The 19,616-nt window shown below is 45.0% G+C and overlaps 1 protein-coding gene across 1 annotated transcript in view; it reads left to right on the top strand.

Annotated features, from left to right (window-relative positions):
* Positions 1–8,717, top strand: part of GJD3 (gap junction protein delta 3) — a 348,483-nt gene extending 339,766 nt beyond the window's left edge. Inside the window, exon 3 of the transcript XR_014213261.1 lies at positions 8,707–8,717. The gene's annotated coding sequence lies outside the window, so the exon portion shown is untranslated. The remainder of the gene's footprint in view (positions 1–8,706) is intronic.
* The last annotated feature ends 10,899 nt before the right edge of the window (positions 8,718–19,616 follow it).

The raw sequence follows: 19,616 nt of genomic DNA, 5'->3' as shown, positions 1-19,616 counted from the left end.
GAAGGCTAATCAAGGTCTGAGTATTTCACAGTTGTGTTATTTATGGTTTGTGCTTACAGATTATTTTCAGTCTTTATAATGCTTGATTTTATCAGTTGATAGCCATCTTGAATTTACAGACACATAGTCAGCAGGTTTTGGTTTTTTTTGTTTAAATCGCGTAGCCAAGCTAGTGCATTGGACTCAGACTAGAGAGAGAGAGAGATCCAGATTAAAAACCATACTCATCTATGAAGGCCACTCAATGAAGGTCACCTTGGGCCAATCACCATCTCCCAGCCTAACCTACCTCACAGAGTTGTTGTGAGGATAAAACAGTGAGACTATCTATTACAATTGGGAGAAAATGAGAATACCAACTTTGGAAGAATTGATTGTTGAAACATGGGGGCATTGAAGCATGTAAGGGCAAGTTGACTAATAGGGTAAGAGTTGGAGAAGGTTGACAACTTGATAGCCTTTTGATGGAGACGTTGAATGTTTTTGGGTGTAATAATTTACAAGATAATGCAAACCTATATATACTCCTGCGAACTTTATGACATCTGTATGGTCTATCTGACTATATAATGAAAGTGTAATGATTCTTTCTATACCCACTTATTTGTTTTATGTATATTCAAACTTGTTTACTTGTGTGTTTTTTTAATGTGGAGGTATATCTACCACCTCCAGAAACTTGGAGGGCTATAAATGTGGTAAGCACATTACTAAATATTTTTGACTGTTTACATCAAAAGGCACTGAGACCACCCAATTGCAAAAAAGAAAGAAAAAGGAATCTATTCAAAGCTTACAAAATACTAAGACAGAGGAAGGGGACAGTTTCTGTTAGGCTGCTTACAGAACTCAGATTTCCATTTCTAACTTCTGATAAACCACAACTTCTAAGTGCTAAACTGCCCCAGGTCAAGGCTGGAAAGCCTCTGTATGTCATCAGAGTAAGGTAAGCCAATGGCAGCCATAAGAATTGTGAAAAACACCTTGGCTGGGATCTCTGACATCAGAATCAATTAGCCAATAAGAGAAAGGTAAAGAGTGCATCAAGAGGCAGAGATCCAAATGGTTTAGTGAGTGCATGTTCATCAACACTCAGTGCCTGTTGTATTGATAGCCCATTAGTAAATCAATAAATCACATAATGTATTGTTGGATGAGCATGAGGTAACGCTGCCTGAGCTGCCTGCAAGTCAAAGCTAGGTGGTACCTAAGACTGGTCAAATTATTTTGGCATCTGAGACAGAAAACCTCACAAACACCTTTCCCTCTCCCCAACAGTAAAAATACAACAATATTGTGAACAACTCACACTTTATGTGTTTGTTTGTTTTTTAAAATATACTCAGCTCTGCCTAATGGTAGAGCTGGGGCCTTTTGGCTTTGAAGATATGCTTACAAGTGTGTGTACACTGGACAGCGCCTGTTGAAACCTCAAGATCCAGATCAAATGGTTAAATGCCATTTCCAAAGATTGGAGCTGGGCCTTCAGTGTCCTGAAAAGCTCCTACCACTAGCAAGACTAGAATCAAATATGCAAAAAGAAGAGAAATTATGCAAATCTGCATATATTTTTTACAAGGTCCCATATTTCAGCTGAATTTTAATCTTTCAACACAAAGTTTAAACAGACCACTTGGAGGCAGGTAACTAGCACAAGTTGCTCCTGTTTAAAGCCTTAAAAACAAACCTGAAACTGCTGTGCTTTCATCTACCCTAATCAATACTATCAGAAAGAGTAAAAAACAATGTTTTAAGCAAAATCAAGTACAAAAAAGTTGGAAGCCAACATCATTTTATACTCACCTAATTACTGCACAGCTATTTTTGGTGCTCCTCTCTTTTTTTGCCACCACAAGATCTGTAGAAGTATCTTTTGTAAAACTGTTGAAAAAAGACAAAAGTGAAGTTTAAAAAAATAATTAAAGTTTTCTGGGGAGAAATTGTTTTGACACTTTTCATCACTTGTGTTTCTGCAATGTGTTTCTACGACATGCGGCTGGCCAACCACATTCCCCCCCCCCATGTGCTGCAGCCATGGAAACTAAACGTCTGTTTCAGTTTTTAGCCAAAAGTGTTCCATACAAGCTGAACTAAATCAAAAGCCCTTGAACAGCAGAGCACACTCTGCAATGTTTTGTCAGATAAAAATACACTTCGAACAATGTATACTGCTAATGCTGCACAGACCGTACATATGTGCTTGATATTGTGTTCACATGAACGAAAGCAAACTCTTCTTAGGTATTCTGATTATGGGTAGGGTTGCCATATTTCAAAAAGTAAAAACCAGAACTGAAACACCAAGATCCAGGACAAAGCACCGCCTTTGGGAAATTCTCCCCCGGAAGTCAATTCCACCCTTGAAATCCCAATAATGACCAGGAAAATCCAGACACATGGCAGCCCTAATTATGGGTTCTATGCAAGAAGGTATCTATTTTCTCACAAATGGTGGATGAGGTGGCACTTCAGGTGGGGGCCTACATTACTGTTTCTCCATATCCAGCTGAGAGAGAGAGTATCCCTTTCATATATAAATGTCAAGGATAATTGTTCTATCCTAGTGTGAGGACTGGAGTCAGACACAGGTCAGCAATAAAAGCAGCAGACCTCTGTTGTTGGTGAAGTTAACGCTTTATTCAAGGAAACATACAACTCAGCCTAGTGGTATCAGCAACCCTTCCCAGTAGGCCTTGCCCCTATGGAGCAGTTGCCAGGACTAATCCCTGACCTCCATCCTCTCTAAGGCTCCTCCTCTCCCGGATGTTTCCCAAGCAGTTTCAAACCGTGTCTGCGCACCTCTGGCCTCTGTTACACTAGTCTCATTACTCTGCAAGTTATTGGAGATCAGGCAGGAGGAGAGCCTGTTGCAGCAGGAGACTCCCTGGATTATTCAACAGCATATTGGCCCCCCTCATCTGCTTCAGCCTCAGAGTCTGAACTGCTCCCTGTCACCGGCTCTTCTTGCTCACTAAACCCTGCTGCCCCTTCAGCATCCAACTCCTCCTCCCAATCTTCTCGCTCTGACCTCTCCTCAGCGTCCCACCACCAATCCCCTGGCTCTGAGCCTTCCTCCTCTGGGTTTTCCCTTGCGGGTTCCCCAGCTTGTGCCTCCTACCACGCCTCTTCATCCAGCCAGCTCCTGACTCCTAGGTTTATCCCTGTTATTCCCAATTTCCATCTACAGCAGGGGTAGTAAACATGATATCCTCCAGATATTGTTGGGCTACAACTTTCTTCTTTGGAGGAAGGGTTGGATAGAAATTTAAAAATTAATAATTCATTCCTGTCCTTTGGCTATGCTGGCTGCGTCTATGGGAGTTGGAGTTCAACAATATCTGGAGGGCGCCATCTTGGTTACTGAAGAATGGAATTTTGCTGAAGAAGGCAATATTTTTATTGCTGCACCCACCTCATCAGATCACCCAAAGTAGCTCTTCTTATGAAAAGCTTTGTTCAGATGGATTATTCTATTTTTATTTATCTATTTTGAGTGTGGGTGGGTAGGTTGGTGGGTGCAGAAATGTCCTGCCTTCTGACCCCAGATGAGTCAGGGGCCAACTATTGTACCCAAAGGAAACACACCATTCACCTACTACAACGGTAGACAACATAGCACAGACACTGAACGGCAACTCCATCATCCCTGCCGATTGGTCACACTGGCTGGGGCTGATGGAAACTAAAGTCCAGAAATATATGGAGGGCACTACACTGGCTATTCCTGCTCTAGTGTTTCCCAGACTGAGCTTTGACACTGGAAAAAGGTTTTGAGGCTGAGCCTCTCTCTATGCCATGCTAACAAAATGAGTGCGGCCCTTTTTGTGATCAGATGCTATTAAGACACAGGGATGGGACGGTGCTTGAGGAATCTGCAGTCTCAGTTGCTGTCTATCAAGAGGCAGTGTTTAGGCAGGAGTGATTTCTCAGGGGCGTGCAGAGCAACAGGGTTTACATCAGTTAATTTAAGACTGTCCATAGCCCAAGCATTGGCTGCCTGCCTCATAAAATCTCCCTCTGCATGGCTGAGCAGCAGAAAGCATCCATGCAGATGAAAAGAGCTGCCAGTGGAGAGAGGGAGGGAGGGAGAGGAAGAGGCAGGAATGGTGTCACACACACACACACACACAAAAACACAGGTGACAGACAAGCAAATGGCCTTGAATTACCAGTGTGCACGCACACACACACACACACACACACACACGGGAGACGGCTGGAACAGGACTCCTGGGTAAGATTCTCTAGGAGAAGAGAGAGTTCAGTTGTTATAAACTGAATGACAAAGCTACCACTAGCTGAGCAGAAATTTGAACCAAGCACCAATATTCCATCTTGGGCAATGTATCTACTACATGTCATAGCAGCCTCCAGCAGAGTCCTGTGTGAGACCCTAAGGGTCTTAAGTGTGGCTGCCAGATTATTCAGTCTGAGTAGCCAAAAAGCAAGTGCACAGGGCAATTGTGGTATCACGGGTAGCAGAGGTGAAGCAGATAGGTCAGGAAAGGATCTAGCCTCCAATGCTCAAGAAGAAGTTGAACTTTACTGCACTTCACATCCTTTCACTTCTAAACTCCCTATAACTCATCTCCTGACCCTCTTTTTTTTAATGATTATTTGCTTCCACAAGCTGGCCGGAGAGAAAAGTACCTCTGAACATGGGCAGAGTGACCTACTATACCTAAGAACACAACTCCCCACTGTGGCAGGCCTCAAATTTGCCTAGGCTCAAAAGGACGGGGAATTTCAAACCTATCACCACCACCACCACCCCTCTCTGTTTTAAAAATTAAATACTGAGCAAAGAACAAGTCTGCCTTTTTCCTCAGCTCTGGGAGGCAGAGAGTTAAAAGCCCCCACCCCTCCAGATCTGCCTCATGGGTGTCTGACAGCAGGTGACCTTCCCCTGAACAGCTGAGCTTCAGTCTGCAGCTCCAGAATCCTACAAGCCAGCAAATTAGGGACAAAGCAAAAGGCGAGACTCATAAATAACATCTCGCTTCTCTTTTAAGACATTGGTTTTAGTCCCCTTTTATTATTATTTTTTTGCATGCCTGCTGTACATTAAACCCTGTTGCTTTTAAGCATCATTTTTTGGACATAGAAAATGAGCTTTCCTTGAGGCTTTTGTTTAATGAATAGCTAGAAATGCTTCTGCCATGGGCATTAATAGCAAGATGATGTTTGGTCAATAACTTCTGAGGGTTTGTGGCCACTTGTCCCATCCCACCTGTTCTGCTGGCTGGTGGAAGGATGCTTAGAGAAGCGGTGTGGCAGAATTTAGTCACCGAAAGGGAGGTTTGCTGAGGATTGTAGGCAATCCTGGATTATTATTTGGGGGCGGGGGGGGGGGAGGCTCCAAGCATATACTGTTCGCTTTTGAGCAGCTGGTGCTGTTTCAGTTGTGTAGGTGCTAACACACTTAGCTTGCTCTCTCATACTCTGTTTGAAAATGTGTAAACTGATATTACCGTATTCTCCTCACAAGGAAACTGAAGATGTAGAACAGTAGCAACAACCCTGCCCTTCTCCCCAATAAAAGGAAATCTGCCAGATGGGCGGGGTATAAATAATAAATTATTATAAAATTATTATAAAAGCTTTATAATATATGGGTACCGATAAACAACACAAACATTCATTTAACGTATTTTCTGAATAATTTTGGACCATAGAAATCTACCTTTTACTAAATTATACCAGTGCAGGATTAAATCCTGTGGAGGCCCCTAGGCAGTTGAAATCTCGCAAATTATCTCCTAATACGTTTTTTTATTTGATCTTTCATATATAAGGCTTGGGACCTGCATGCAAAGCAGATGTTCTGCCATTGAAACCGGGCCCTTCCCTGGGGTATTTCAAGGTACTGCTGCTTTGACTTTGCGTTGAAACTACTCCCCTTCTGCTTCACTGAAAGCAGTATAAAAATATGAGGTGAGGAAACCTCTTTTGTCCTTTTTTCTTGGAGGGGGAGGGAAGAGGAATATAACAAGCATGTAAACTTGATAAAACTCTTCACGGATTTAAGCGTGTTGTGAAAACGCAGATAGGAACTGCCTCTTCTGGCTTTTTGCTCAGTTATGTCCGCTGGAGCTTCATTTCGAACAAGTGGAAGGGCTGAGGGGTGGAGAGGAATCCTCTCTGAGGTGGGAACAGAATGTGCGTTGACATGTAGAGATGGAGGATGGGGCCTACATCAGCTCCTGCCGCCTTTATGTGTGTTGCCATGTTAAAGCCGGTTGCCTGGCAACCGGTTCTCAGGGTAAAATTTGGGAAGTGACTGCGGGAAGAAAACAAGATCTTGCCATTGCTCTTGCTTCACTCAATTGTGTTTAAAAAGAAAAAGGGGGAAAAAACCCCATCTTGCATTCACACCGCAACTGGCGTGGGTCGTCACTGCTGCAAATGAAAATTTAGACTTTGGGAAGCATATAGTTTTAAATGTTGTCCCCTGGGGCAGCGGAGAATCAGCTCGAGACGCTGTCACCCACACCACTCTGCTTCACCCACTTATGGGAAGTGTATGTGGGGGCAAGCAGGGGAGAGAGTGGGGTCACAGGAGTCAGTCACGGCACCCATTTTGGCGGCCTGCTCCATCTCTGCCATTCACTACCTCTTCTGTCTCTCAGATGCCCTGTTTCAAACCACCTCCAAGTAAACCCACAGCCAAACCTGCATTTGGTCTCTGGCACAGCAGACTATGTTTTCATGGTGGTGCAACAGGAACTCCAGTTCCCAAAGAGCAATGTTGCCTTCATCAAGCTAGAACAGGGGGAAACACTACAGGAGCGCAACCAGGCCCAAAATCACCAGCTTAACATATTAGCACAAACAGCAAGGCCCCTGCCCTTTTGGAGCCAGGTTCCACTTCCAGACTTTTTTGGGGGACTGGCCTCTCTATGGAGGTGTAGGGAGTTGCTAGGCAACACATATAGGCCTCAGCTCACCCACCCAGAATCCCCTTCAAGTTCTAAGATGGAGGCTGAGAACTCCTCTCTGTACCTGCATAGAGGTTCTCTCAGTGCAAATCCAAAAAAGGGGCCCAGAGCTCTTAGTAAGCTCCGACTCAGATTATGCCCTTACAGCAGGGACAGTTATGGATGTACTGTGACAGATCTGCAAAGAATGCCATGGACTGCAGTTACAGGGGGCTGTTACCAAGACACACCCTTAGTAGGGCAGAAACTAGATGTCACAAGGAAAACACCCAGTTCCCTATCACATGCTTCTCTCCCAGTGCTAATGGTGGAATGAGACACTTAACAAGGGAGAAATGGTGTCAAATGACCAGAATAAAGCAAACTTGGCTGTGTGTTTAGGTGGGGTGGGGGGTTTAGGGGGGTGGGGGGAGATCTTCAGGTCAGGTGTATGCACAAGACAAAATATACAACAGCATCCTGTTCTCACTGAGGCGTGTCAGATACCTATTGGAAGCCCACAAGCAACTGGAATTCAGGAGCATTTTGCCTCTGATAGTGAATTAAATATTTTGCAGGCAGAGTAATATTTTAATAATACTTTCAGTCATCAACCCCACACAGACATGGAAAACGTTTTGAATCTCTTAAGTACCCTCTCTGCAATGCCTGGTTTTGTTTACACACTGGTGAGGGTTAAAGGTCTTCCTAGTACTCAAAAATATATTCTTCATAATAGCACTTATATCATCACATTGAGCATTTCGCAATGCTTCCCATATATTATCTTTGTAAACCTAACAATGACCCTATAAAGAAGGGTAGTATTATCCTCTCAGTATTGACAATATTTGGTAGCAGGCGTTGAGGATGAGAGATAATGGCTTGCCTCACGAGTTCATGGCTAATGTGGAATTTGAATCAGAAATCTCCTGGTTCACAGCTCACACACTCTTTAGCTTCAGGACTGACCATGGGCTCTGGGAAAAACAGTTTTCGGGGCTAAATGCAGGCTCAGATTAAGCCACACCTAACTGGCCTCCAAGATCTGCCTATCTATTAGGACTATATGAGCCATACACAATTACGGCAGGCCATCCCATGGGCGCCACCCTATAATCTCTTGTCCAGATGGCTTGGCACAAAAAGAGATGAAACCACATGGCTGGGCAGCAGCAGAAAGTGCTTTGGAGTGGGGAGGACGCCTGGGGGAGCCAGCATCTTGCAGAGCCCTGCTTGTGACAATCTACCTTTTGTTCTCATTGCGCCTCCGCAGCCAAATTCCCTTGGCCTTTTGAGAGCCAGATGGGGCAGCGCTGGGAAGATTGGCTGGGCAGGTCTGTGTTTACTTATTAACAATAATTAACACCATTGCAATAGGCTGGATTTGCCTGGATTCGGAATTTGGCCCCATCCGGACCCTTCACTTCCAATAACCAAATAGGCAGGACCTGCGGGTTCAGGAGGCAAAGGAAAACAAGCACATATTAAGGGCAACTCACTTCGTCTTTCTCACGCAGCTTCCTCAATAAGCTTCACAGTCTTGCAGAACAGAAGGGAAGATGACGAAGAAACCCATGTGATTTTCCCAATGGGAAGATTCCAAAGAGATGACCGCTTATTGGGATCTCTCAGGAAGGAGCAGAAGCAGTCAATAGTTGTGATATTAACATATTGCGGATCACAGTATCACATGCTACTTAAGGATCTGATTGACAGAGTAGACTGTCCAGTCAACTTTTTGTGTGTACAGCATCAACCAAAGCAATAACCATTCTAGAAAGTGGAGGAGCATAGGCTCAGAAACACCCCCGTTTTGCCCAGCCCAGGAAGATCCAAATCTGAAAAGCAATAATGTGTGCTAATATCTTTTTAAGGTTGTTGGGTATATGTACAATTATTATTATTATTATTAGTAGTAGTAGTAGTAGTAGTAGTAGTAGAACCCCACCCATCTGGTTTGCCCCAGCCACTCTGGGCAGCTTCCAGTATATATAAAAACACAGTAAAACATTAAACCTTAAAAAGCTTCCCTATAGAGCTGCCTTCAGATGGCTCCTAAAATATATATAATTACTCTTCTGCTTGACATCTGATGGGAGGGCATTCCACAGGGTGGGTGCCACTACTGAGAAGGCCCTCTGCCTGGTTCCCTGTAGCTTCACTTCTCGCAGTGTGTGAACCACCAGAAGGCCCTTGAACGATGTGGGTGGAGAATGCTGGCAGAAGGATAACAAAAGATAGAGCCAATCTTACCTCTCTTGGGAGCGAATTCCACAAAATGGGAGCAGCCATAGAAAAGCTCTCTGCTGCATCACCACCAACTATGCTTCTCGTATTGATGGGACCCAGGCAGGTTTGTATAGGGAGAAGAGCTCCTTCAAGTAACCATATATATATATAACACCATATATATATATATATATATATATATATATATATATATATATATATATTTGCTTTCGTAGATTTTCACGGGTACAGGAATGCAGGTTTTGGTGTCTTCGGGTGTCTTCCCGTGTAAGAGTCGGGGTGTCTGTGCGACGTTTCGACGAGGTCTCACTCGTCATCTTCAGGCTGGTGCTTTCGGCTTCTTGTTACTGGAACAGAGCAGAGTCTGGTGTTTGAGTTCCTTTCGTGTCTTGACCTCTTGAGCTTGTGAAGAGTTTTTCTGAGAAGATTTTTCTGAGAAGATGGCTGTGCTGCATTTAGTTGTGCTCTGGCTTGGCTTCGTGTATAGGACACGAAAGCTTTAGCAACTAATCTACACTTAATGACCCACCCAGTGATATTCAGAATATCACTCATGAAATCACCCAAGATATCCCTCAAGTAATTAAGGAACAAAAGAAGAAAAGGCACACTAATCTAGGAACTTCCTCTCTGCCCAGAACGTTGGAGGCTATACACCACACCCCTCAACAGTACTTATAGGAACTCAAACACCAGACTCTGCTCTGTTCCAGTAACAAGACACCCGAAGACACCAAAACCTGCATATATATATATATATATATATGGTTTTATAGGTCATAACCAGCACTTTGAATTGTGCCCAAAATCAGATAAGTACCCAGTGAAGTTGTTTCAACAAGGGAGTTCCCTGTAACCAACCCCAGTCAGCCATCTGGCAGCAGCACCCTGGACCAACTGAAGCTTCTGAATACTTTTCAAAGGCAACCCTGTGTAGAGCATGCAACTAAGGTGTGCATCCCTGTGGCCAGATCAGACATCGGAAGGAACAGACACAAGCTAGTTCCGGAGCCATAATTGTGCAAGTGAACTCCAGGCCATCACCAAAACCTGGGCATCCAGGTTCAGGGCAGAATTCAGGAGCACACCCCAACTGAGGCATTAAGGGTGGTGTAATCCCATCCAACAATGGCTGAAGTCCTATTTTCTCATCCACCTTCCAACTGACCAGAAGCACCTCTGTCTTGTCCTGAACTTGTTCACCCTCATCCAGCCCATTACTGCAATAAATCACAGTGGTAGTTTTTTAAGGGTTTTGATGGAAAGGAAAGACAGAGCTGTGCGTCATCAGCATACTGATAGCATTGTATGCCAAAACTCCAGACGACCTCTCCCAGCAGTTCCGTGTATGTTTTAAATAGCAAGGGGGACAAGATGGAACCCAAGGGACCCCCTTGGGCACAGGAGTATCCCACAGCACCACCTTTTGAACTTGCTCTTCCAAGGAGGATTGGAGCTACTGTAAAACTGTGCCTCCAAGTCCCATCCTAGACAGGTGGTGCAGAAGGATGCAATGGTATCAAAAGTCACTGAGTGGTCCAGCAGAACGAACAGGGACACACGTGCTCTGTCCATTTTGCAACGTAGATCATCCACGAAGGCAACCAAAGCAGTCTCCGTTACACACAATATTATTTGAACGTAATACTGAAGGAACTTTTACAAGGTGCAGTTCCATTCTACTCAATGCTCTGTCTCCGACACTCCAGAGGAAGGAAAGGGAAAGTATATAGGCAAGGGTTGTGGGGCAAGAGACTACTAAGATGTAGGAATCTGGTAAAGGTAAAGGTAAAGGTACCCCTGCCCGAGCGGGCCAGTCTTGACAGACTCTGGGGTTTGTGCGCCCATCTCACATCTATTGGCCGGGGGCCAGCGCTGTCCGAAGACACTTCCGGGTCACGTGGCCAGCGTGACAACGCTGCTCTGGCGAGCCAGAGCCGCACACGGAACGCCGTTTACCTTCCCGCTGGTAAGCGGTACCTATTTATCTACTTGCCCCCGGGGGTGCATTCGAACTGCTAGGTGGGCAGGCGCTGGGACCGAGCAGCGGGAGCGCACCCCGCCGCGGGGATTCGAACCGCCGACCTTTCGATCGGCAAGCCCTAGGCGTTGAGGCTTTAGCCCACAGCGCCACCCGCGTCCCTAGGAATCTGGTAGGTTTCACATATTTCCTCCCCTGGCAGGACATGTCATGTGCTAGTTGACAGCACACAAGCAGAAACTTAGCAATTTCTTCCTTCCCCATCACATTTTCTGCATTAACCAAGGCTGGTCCTGTTGAATTTCTGCCTACCATCCAGTCTTTTAAGAAGAGTAGTTCTGTCTGGAAAATGGTGGCAAATCTATATACAGGACGAGATGAGAAGATACATTTCTCGAAATAGGTGTTGCAAGAAATGCATAATAAATTTTCCAACTCTGTCTTGACCCCAGTTAGCAACATTAAAGAAAATGGCAAGATCTCTCCCCTCTCTGGATTTGGGGGACAGATGGAAGGGAGGGTCTAGGAAGATACTTTACTGTCCTTGACTGTGGTGGTAGGAAAAGGACCAAGTCTTCAAGAAATAAATAACTCTTGTATTCATGCCTGCAGATTGCAAGCAGTTGGGACCTAAGTGACAGCTTGGCAGGCAGATGGTACAAAGGAGGATGGGAAGGGTTCCCAGTCCCGCTCTAGTCTAGTGGGAACCAGATTTGTAAGAACCTCCCTCTCTGTCTTGTACCCAAGAGAAGAGAAATATTACACTTACACATAGCTATCAATCTCACTCTGTGTGTGGCAGGGAAAAGGAGTCAAGCCTTGGTGCTTGGGTAGAAGACGAAACTGGCCTGGTTGACCCTATAAATGCCCCTCAACCCCAATAGAAAAACAACAACATGCATTTTGAAGTGCAATCACACTCTTCATTTAGTGACAATAGTATCCAGTGATAATAAAACCCCAGTACAGAAATAACCCCTTAAAACCAACAACTATATATGAAAAACCACACAATCTACATAATTGTTAAATATTAACTCTTTCTGTTGTCATGACATTTAATTTGTGCAGATCTTTCCAATTCTTTAAAAATAATTTTTACTGTTACAATTATTTTTACTGTTACAATGTGACTTGACGAAGGCCACGCAATGACCCGTGCCTAAGCATGAGAATGTGAGCTTCCAGAGAGATTGCGACTGCTGCCCTCCTCCTGCTGCTGTGCCACGATCAGCTAAGCCACGAGTCATCTGAACCTGGACTCATGGTTTGTCTCGCTTTCAACAAACCACAAGCTGTAACCATGGTTTCTTCGGTTTACATAACGTCACTTTCTACTCAGTATCGGAAACTAAAGGAAGGATGTTCCCATGGATCAAAGTTGGAATTTATCCTCCCCTAAATTGCTAGTTAGTAGGCCGACTTCTTGGGGTGCCCCAGATCAAATACTTCTGGAAATTGACATCCAGTGTTTAATTGTCCCTTGTGTGATTCTAAGAATCAGGTCCTTCTGGAAGTCACTACCTCCAAGGCTGAATCATTGCATCCTATCCAGCGTTAAGAGTTGTTTGGTGGTGACAGAAGAACAGCTTTAACTGCACATGCTCAGACACATTGTGTTACTGTTTCACAAGTTGTTGGCTCAGACCTTAAGCTTTTTAGATATCTCGGCTTCAGAGGGCCCCAGGTAACAGAAAATTAATATAAACCCATTGTCCTTTCCCATGATAGAGGAGGCAATTCCAAAACCCCACTTATTTGTAAATATCTATCAAACCCTAAGATTGCAGTAACATTTTTTTAGCTCTTGTGAAATATCTACCTTGCAAGACAGATTTAGGCCCACTGGATACTTAATACTTGACCACAGTTAAATGTAATGTCTAAAAACTCTAAACCATGGTTAAGGATTTATTGCAAACTAGGAGGCAAGTGCATGGTTTGTGTCTGTGCAATTACAGCTTGCATCAACCACACTTAAATATTACTTTTGTACAAAGCAAACCCTGGTGGTGAAAGCAATTGCCTAGACCTCTCCCCAGCCTATCAGCTTGTACAATGACAAGCAGGGGAGAGGAGGAAGAATTAAAAGGACCCTTTTCAGACCTAGTGCATATTGAATAGACTTACTGAACAAGTACCCTGAGAGTTCTCTTTCCTCTCCCATTTCATTTCTATTTTATTAGAAAGGCATTTTCAGCTCTTCTTCTGCCAGCTCCGGCAGCCGGGTGCCACGTGTGAAACCTTGGCGACGTCGTTGCCAAACAGACCATGCGTGGGAGTGACAAATTACATGGCATTTGGAGAAGAGCAATTCTTCTCCCGACCCCCCCACCACCACAAACACTCAAACACACAGAGTGCCTGTGTGTCTCTGCTTGTGAATGAATATTAACCCATGTCCATACCAGAACCTCATATGCTCCGATTCCCATTTGCCAGGGATCGCCCTGGCTTTGTGCTAGATTAGCGTTAGTGTGAATTACTGGAGTCGTCATTAGGTTTGTCAAATACATAGATGTTAAATCTTCCAGCTGCCATGTTGCTTTTGGATGGGGCGGGGGGGGGGGGGAGAGAGAGACATAGGATAGCAGATCTCTGGGTAATTTCCGGTAGGCTAGGAAGAATTTCTGGCTCCTAATTATTTAACTAATGGAAACAACAAAATGACTACCCACAGACCACTCCTGAATTTATGCTGCTCAAGTCAAGAAAGCAGTGTGTGTGTGTGTTGACGGACTGTGAGCTTTGCACCGTTCTGGTTCTCAAACACACATTTATGGGCTTAGCATTGTCTTGGTGTGTGGCTTTTGCACCAGGCTCCAATTGGTGATTCTCAGGATTTGAAGCCAAAGTTGATGCTGCAAGCCTGAAGACTGGCCAATTCTGCTTTAGGGCACCTGCGTGCAAACGTTCACGCACAAATACTATGATATATTACAGTTTGCTATTTTACATACACCATGAGGTTCATGGCAGCAACAAATTATAGGAGTAATTATGCATCCCTAGTAGATCTTTTAAGTAAACAGAAGTGTTTCTGTGCTTTTAAATCACATATTATTGCAGAATAAATGAATATAGCGCACACAGGTGGAGAAGAGCCCGCAGCAGTGTTTAATGGTGAGGGTGAGAGCGCGCACACATGTGCTCAAACAGCAATCCTTAGGTGTGAGAATATGGGTGTTAAAAGTACATATTTGCATCTGTGAAATGCTGAAAGGTATGATAAAATGGGGAGGGGCTGAGGGAGAGAAGAAAATTATGGGCCTTCTAGGTAGGTGCTAGACTTAAGGAATAAAAGAAGAGGTACTGAGATTCAAACCTGTGTAAGACGCCAAATGCTGACAGGGCAACCCTGCCTCCACATCTGGACAAGTGAAGGGTTACATCAGTTTTCCAGTGTTAGAGGAATGCTACCCTGCATATGCTCAGGGACACTCTTACACAGTGTCATAGACTGGCTGGCTGCAGAGGAGTGGTGGGAGGCACTAGCTGGGGACACCCCCCCCCAAGTGAACCACCAGGGGAAGAAGGCTCAGAGCCAGGGGAGTGGTCAGAGGGAGAAGACTGGGGCGAAGCTGGAGGGGCAACAGGGTTTAGTGAGCAGTTAGAGTCAGTGGCAGAGTGCAGTTCAGACTCCAGGGCTGGAGAGGAAGGGGTCAAGAGGTAGCTGAAGAATCCAGGGAGCCTTCCCCTCCTGCTGCGGCCCGGTCCCCTCCCTTCTAGTCTCCAAGAGCGTGCAGAGAAATGAAAAGAGCAGAATAGAGATTAGTTGTGGACATACAGTTTGAGACTGTGTGGGGAAAACACTGGAGAGGAGGGGTGGGAAGGCAGGGACGCTCAGTCCTTGCAAATGTGTCATGGGCAAGACCTACTAGGAAGGGTTGCTGAGACCACTAGACCTGAGCTGTGTTTTGATTTACTTGAAAAAGGCGTTAACTCCACTGGCATCAGTGACTAGCTACTTTAGTGCTGAACCGCATCTCACTCCAACCCGGACAATGTACTGTAGCTCAAGTTCAGCCCTGATTAGCATAGCCCTCCTATTGTTGATGGACTCCTATTCCCCAGCTACTGGCCATGCTGGCTGGGGCTGATGTGAAATGGAACCCACCAACACGTGGGCAGCCAAAAGCCTCCAGCTCCTGCACTAGATGAATCTCCTATGAGCTTCCATAAGAATCAGAGTGAATAGGAAGGGGACACTAGAGTCAAGGTGAAGTTTGGCAAAGCCCTGGTGAGTTTCATGCCCTGGCAGAATAGACTTGGAAGCTCTGCCTTATAGCCAGGCTGAAGGGCAGCTGCACTACAAATATATCTATCTATGTCTTAGGCAAGGAACCAACCCAGCTTGGGCAGCTGTGTCTAAGCCACTTGCCAGGCTCGGAGGAAATGCCAGTGTGGTAACCAGGCTGCTGTTCTGAGGTCCGTTTGGTGCACAGCTGCCAAGAGTTAAAAGGCGGGGAGGCGTTTAAGCATAGAGATTTGGGCAAGCATCACAAGGCAGCGAGGGAAGAGGCAACACCCACGTCTCTCCCTCCGAATCCATTGCACATGGCGCAGGGACACTTCAAATGCGTCGTGCAGAGCAGCCTCAGCAACTCCCAAAGGTGCAATTGTTTCTTAGCCAAATAGCAAGTTATCTTTCCCTATGAGCAACAAGAGGTGCTTGGACAGGGTAAACTTATTATGTGGCTCTAACTAGGTCAATCAGGATTCCTAGTGCCCCTGCCCAGTCACTACTACAGACTTCAGTAACTGCATTTATTCCTTGCCCTCATGGTGGAGCCAGGTTGTATAGGGATACCCCCCCATTTTGTAGGGTGCAGACTGCAGCATTAATATTGGCCATATATCATGAAATAAATATCTAAACAGATGGATTCGTGAACTCCACCCTAAATGAAAAGGGGACATTTGCACCAGGTGTAATTTTCAGGGCGATTCTTTTTAAAAGAGGCCCTGTGGAACATGTGTACTCTGTATCCATGGGGTCTCTTTTAAAGGACTCACCCTGTATATACTACTCTTCAAAGACAATATTAGGTCTGCTCGACAAATTGGCAACTGAGGTGGAAGGACGGGCTTTGTGCAGGCATGGCCCTCTAGACAGAGCTGGCCTGCATCTCCCATCATCCCTCAACACTGTAAGGCTGGGCTGATGGGGGTTGGGTGTCTCACAACATCTGGAGATTTCCCCATCCTGGCATTAGAAAACCTGTATAGGAGGGGAGGTTAACCTTGTATACCAGAGACCTAATCATGATTTGTGCACCTGGCTCTCAGGTTTTGAAGGACCACACGCTAACAGGCCCATAAACACAAAAGGATTTTGTGTGAATTATACTGCTCCCTGCTGGCTTGGTTACTTAGTGCAAAATGGCTTGGTGGCTTTATACAGTGTGCATATTCACTACATCTCTTAGCACGTGGATGGGCCACGTCAATAGACTGTAATGTGCCAATTCGACTGTTTTATTTATTTTGGGAGGTGGATGAGCAGAGGTTTTTGAGAGCACAGAGTAGAGCACTGGACTTACTGTGAAGTTCCTTTTCTCCAGTGAATGGAGAGTGTCTTCCTCCAATGGGGTGCTGCTCCCACTCGTTCCAACAGACAGGGCTGTGTAAATTGGACTTGACTTCAACTGTCCTGTGGGGCACAGAGCCATCCCCGGTTTTGGGATGTAACATAGAAACAAGCAATGACCTTGGAAATCCTCAAACTCTCCCCGCTAGCAACCTTGAACAGCAGAAGTAACAGGCAAGAGGCAAGAAAGAGAACAGGTTCCCAGATCCGAATAGCATAGGACTGAAATTGTGAGAGCTGGAGACACCCCCTTGCCTCAAGTCTTCCCAGTAGCAATAAATGAAACCTTCAGGTTAAGCAGGGTACTCATCTATCTGCTGTAAAAAAGGAACTTGGAATGCTGGACTTACATTTCCCTACAGTGGAGGAGGATATCCTCATATGGTATGTTTCAAACCTGTATCCATCCTTCTTTGAAACTATCTCCCAAGGTGAGCTACACGACTGAAGCACTAAAGGCAGCTTTAAAAGAAGCAAAGGCACTCAGCTCATCGCAATGCGTAACACCAATGCTGATGGCTTCCCTGCAAATGTCTAGTAGTGGATTATTGCTACTGAACACAGCTGAGGTAGCAGCACTCCTGGTGAACTTCCCTATCCCCCCAACACAGCAGAAGCAGGTGCTTCTTAAAACAGATAAATGCAGACTCTGATCCACCTCAGCAGTGTAGATCTAGAAACTTTCTTCCCCACAAAGAGTGTCCTTCTAAAGAGTTGAAAGCACATCTATACTGCTATCTTAGTGGCCTGGCTCAGAGGTTGTCAATTTGTTTGGACTAGTGGACATTTTGGTTTTTGAAAAGGCTCAGTGGGTGCCAGTCACACCCCACCGTGGGGTGGGTGCCTTGGCATAATATAGAGTACAGTCATAACTGTTTCCTTCCACACCTATTCCAGACACCCTAAATTGTGCTGTGGGAAGCCACCTCTGTCCTGCTGGTTCTGATTGTGGAGATCACACAATATTGTTTATTAAGGAAATATGGACTCTCGAGGGAGGAAATGGTCTGTAATTTTACTAGCATCAAAATAAAACCTTAACTGGTGAATTGTATCCCATAATTATGAATTTGGGCAAGAAACAAGGCACATCAGTGAGAAAACGGACAAGAGTTGACCATGTTACAGATACTAAAAATTAAAAGACATTTCAACAATAATTTCAATATATCTATTTTTAATGGTTGACATCTGTTTCATGCCTGTCAGAAGGTCATGCCACTGCTTCAGTTTTGCAAGATCCGATAAATGTGCTAGGTGTTTTTTGGATGAAGTTTTCAGCTGGAGGCAGAAGCTAGACTACCTTTCTGGAGATCATGCTGTCAAGGAGGACAGTGTGAGGGACCCCTCTTATTATTTTGAACTATTCCAGAAGTAAACCAATGGTTGTCCATCCCCATTCCCACATTCTTCCTCCTAATCCCCAGCCCCCCTCTTATCCCTATCACTCCTAATCGTGTATCTCCCTTCCTTTCATGATGCTCCTAGCTCACAACCATAAAGTACAGCACACAAGGAAGAACAACCATTTATGCTCCCAGCAGGTAGAGATAAGTTTGCATAAAGCTTCTTAGCTTATTTTTTTTCTGCAGTACTGTCAGGATAGATATAAAATTTGCCACCCAAGGGTTGACAAAATGTGCATATATTGATAATGTAAGGCATGTGCATGCTTAAGAAAAATAACAACTATGTAGTCGAGTTGTGCGTGTTGTAGCAAATGAATGTGAGTTAAGGGTTGCTTTATTAAACAGTGGAATTCTACATACATTTACCCAAAAGTAAGTCTCACTATCTTCAGTGGGGCTTACGCTCAAGAAACAGATTGCATCCTTGGACGTCTTACAGTATCTAATGGCTTCTATTTAGCTCTGAGTTAAATATGTACTTTTCTAAGTATCATATATGCAATCTGAGGTGGGGAAGAGGCAGCATGAATTTCATAGGCCATAACTTGGTTTCCATAATTAAGAGACAATTTGCATAGTACGGAAATTAGATTGCCTTGATCCCTACCTGGCAGGGGAGAAGGGGATGGTAGTGGGGCTGCACCTAAGGAAAGCCAGGTATCTGTTGTACCATTCTGGGGTCTGATGCTACTTGACCTCCGCTTACCTCTTCCTTGCCTGGATGCTCCATAATCCCCAGACAAGGTGGCTGTGTGTCTGTCTGCTTGTGATGACAGTCCTGCTCTGCTGAGGCACACCATCCTTCAGGCATCTCTCCCTGGGCTTGGCCTTGAGACAGCTGCACTGCTGAAAAACTTTGTTCCCTGGGCTCTAGTTCCCATGTAGGTTCCTGCTTGCCCCTTTTGGAGGGTTCCTGTAAAACGTCTACTGAGAATGCCAGGGTGGAAAACGTAATAGCGGCAGTAGTTTGTGGTCTGTTTAAATGGACTCAGCAACTTTTTTAAAACCACCTTTCTTTCCACCCTACCTCTCCAAATGGGAAATGAAGGAGGAAGAGAACAGAAATAGAAAATTTTAAAACTTCAGAGGGGCTCTCCCTTGGAGCTAGGCTGGGCTAGAACTAGAGAAGGCTCTCACGTGCTAGCAGCTGTTAAGTCTGATTTCCACGGGGTGAGTGGAAGCAGTAACCCTTTCAAAGATATCCCATCCCCTCCACTGTAATAACTGTGTTCCTAAATGCTGAACACTCCATTTTTTTTATGCAAGACAGCAAGGATCTCTCCTTGAGCTTTAGAGAATAGTGTGCAGAGAGGCAAGTAGCCCATGGAGCTGAAGGCTCAGAAAGCAGCTAGGCGGGTTTTTCAAATAGTGAGAGAAAAGCTTCCAAGTCCAGGACATCACAAAGTTATAAACAACTCCTCCCCAAAGTCATCACTTAACCATAGCTAAATCTCTATTTCCTCTTT

The sequence above is a fragment of the Podarcis vaucheri genome (genome assembly GCF_965113315.1).
Source record: "Podarcis vaucheri genome assembly, chromosome: 13".
In the NCBI taxonomy this organism is placed as follows: Eukaryota; Metazoa; Chordata; class Lepidosauria; order Squamata; family Lacertidae; genus Podarcis; species Podarcis vaucheri.
The sequence above is the reverse complement of the archived record's forward strand: the minus strand, read 5'-3'. Positions and strand labels throughout refer to the sequence as shown.